This window comes from Dermacentor andersoni, chromosome 8 (genome assembly GCF_023375885.2).
Source record: "Dermacentor andersoni chromosome 8, qqDerAnde1_hic_scaffold, whole genome shotgun sequence".
NCBI classification, from domain to species: domain Eukaryota; kingdom Metazoa; phylum Arthropoda; class Arachnida; order Ixodida; family Ixodidae; genus Dermacentor; species Dermacentor andersoni.
The window spans coordinates 22,014,255-22,016,657 of NC_092821.1; the positions used below are offsets into that span (position 1 = coordinate 22,014,255).

The 2,403-nt window shown below is 41.9% G+C and overlaps 1 long non-coding RNA gene across 1 annotated transcript; it reads right to left on the minus strand.

The window, feature by feature from the left end:
- Positions 1-355: 355 nt before the first annotated feature.
- LOC140219994 (uncharacterized) lies at positions 356-1,792 on the minus strand. Its single transcript, XR_011896237.1, has 3 exons — positions 1,689-1,792; positions 736-847; positions 356-528 (listed from the first exon to the last, which is right to left on the minus strand). It is a non-coding gene; the product is annotated as an uncharacterized lncRNA (long non-coding RNA).
- Positions 1,793-2,403: the final 611 nt, after the last annotated feature.

The following is a 2,403-nucleotide window of genomic DNA, read 5'->3' on the forward strand; positions in this document are numbered from 1 at the left end:
CATGACAACATGCATTAAAAGGTACTGCTACAAGTATGTTATGCTACTAGACAGTGACTGGTATTAAGTATCAGCGAAGAATCGGTTGACCTTTATGTTTGGATGAGGATGAATGATCTCTAACAAGAATGGACAATGAAAAAGCTTGCATTTATAGAAGAAAAATTACACTTGGCACAAATGGAATTGACATGGCCAGGAAGCTGATTAAGGGCAAACTGATGGAACTCTTTTGGCCAGCGTCGTCCGTGCTTGATCAGAAGTTGCAGGCACATCTGGAGACGAATTTCCATACAGTCCTTTTTGAGTTACCTGGATGACTCAGCCAATTTGTCCGCGCTGGTAGAATGGTGGCTGAAGCTCTTTTCAGTCTTGACACAGTGCTCTGCAGACTTGATATCTCATGTAAATTCTTCTGCATGCGCTTCTTTGTTCGTGGTGTAAAAGCCTTGCAAATTCAGCTCCAGCCCCTTTCTGTTGGTGTGGATAGGAGCTCCTGTGATGACCAAGGTATGCTTGGCATGGACTCTGTTGGGGCAGAACGGTGACACATGAGATACAGCACAGATTAGCCAAACTCATGTGTGTTTTCTTTTATGTTCGAACCAATTATACTGAACCATAAACATGAGCAAACATTCATTTCTGCTGCAAAGAAATGACATGTATCTCAAGACTAGCAAGACAATACAGCATATATCAGGCATACTTATTTCTGAACCACATGTTGTTTACCTTGTAGTAGCAGCCAATGTCCACACAATGGCCTTGTTGTAGCAGGCAGCAGCTTCTGTTTAGTGTGTGGAGTGTGTTGCTTTATACTGGTGCCATCCTCATTACTGCATGTCTGGAACAGAAATTTTGACTGAATCAGAAATTGAAAAAAGCACAATTTTGCAATATGAAATGCAAAAAGGTGTGACATATATATTGTAATGGTTTGCGACTACAGAACACATGCAAATATACCCTGTCTGTTCTAGGGCACTTAAGCAGCATGTTAAATAAATATTGCTATTGTCCATAAATTTATGCCTGCCTAACTATACAATGCATGTAAACAGTTTAAGTATTATTAAGATCACAAATGAGAACATTTGTGCGTTCATTTATACACTGGAAGAGATCACACTGCTGGTTCCACAAGCAAATACATGAAAGTCATGAAGCTATTAGAACTGATGCATTATTTTTCTGCACGAACGTGATGCACTGCTGCACTACTGCAAAAATAAATGCCCTACGGTAAACCAAAGTGAACAGCAAGAACATTTGGAACCAACAAGTACGAAATATGAGTGAATTATCACGCTTGCAACTGTTTAATACATTAAATTCTGTACTTTCACATCATTTTACCAAAGGATTATTCGATTTTGTGGACGAAAAAAGTTGCCGGCGGACTCGAAAATAAGTTCTATATGTATATTGTTAAGGCTACCCAGTCACCTATGGCCACGGCTACAATAAGATTAAAAATGAGGCGCGCGTTCCGATATCGCTCTTTCTTTCCCGATTTGTGTGTGTATAACGACAGCCTCGCAAGTAACGGTTTACTTAGGAAACAGCAACGGAGGATCCCGGCTGCCATATGCTGTGCAGGATCTAGTTCGTTAACTTGTCTGCGCCTGTAAGTTAATGAGACGAATATTATATAACGATTCAAGCAGCGGTGTTAAAAAACTCACCGTTATTGCCGTTGTCAGCCGCACCAGAATCCAGCTCCCGTTTCGATGCAGACGTGTTCCGAATGGCTCACGACCGATACCCAACTTTCGGGCTTGCATGTCCGCTTGCAAACACGTGACTTCACCCCAGGTTAAATAACGCGTGACATCGAAGCGCAATAAACTAGTTTTAGCGAAAAAGAAGCAACCAGCCTGAGCGCACGAACGAATGAATCCGTGCCGCCATGCACTCGAAAATACCGGTAAAAATTTTAAATCCAGGCCAGAGGTCACGTGAAAGATCGATGATGCTGAACGCTATTTGCGTTTATAATGACAAAGAAACAATAAACTTACTTACAAAAAATACAATATCAAATTAGCAATGATAATTTCGCCCTCTTTTTCATGTAATAAACGTGCTTCGGTAATTGTAGGCGAAAGTTTGCAAAAAAAAAATTGCGCTTATTACGGCGCCTCCGGCGGAAAATGTTCAAACTAACGTAAGCATCCCGAAGTGATATTACTATGCTAGTTTTATTAGCAGCAGCGCGCGGTCGATTTTTTCGCCCTCTGTGGCCATTTGTTGAACTTGAGAGTGTGCGGGGCCTGGTGCGCCTGGCCTGTACACTAGTTTGAAGGAAAGGGGAGAGTGTGAGAGAGAGAGAGAGTGCTAAGAAAGTGCCCGAAGGTGTGCGGCAGCCATAGAGTTAGTAGAACAACTCTAGAGGAAAAG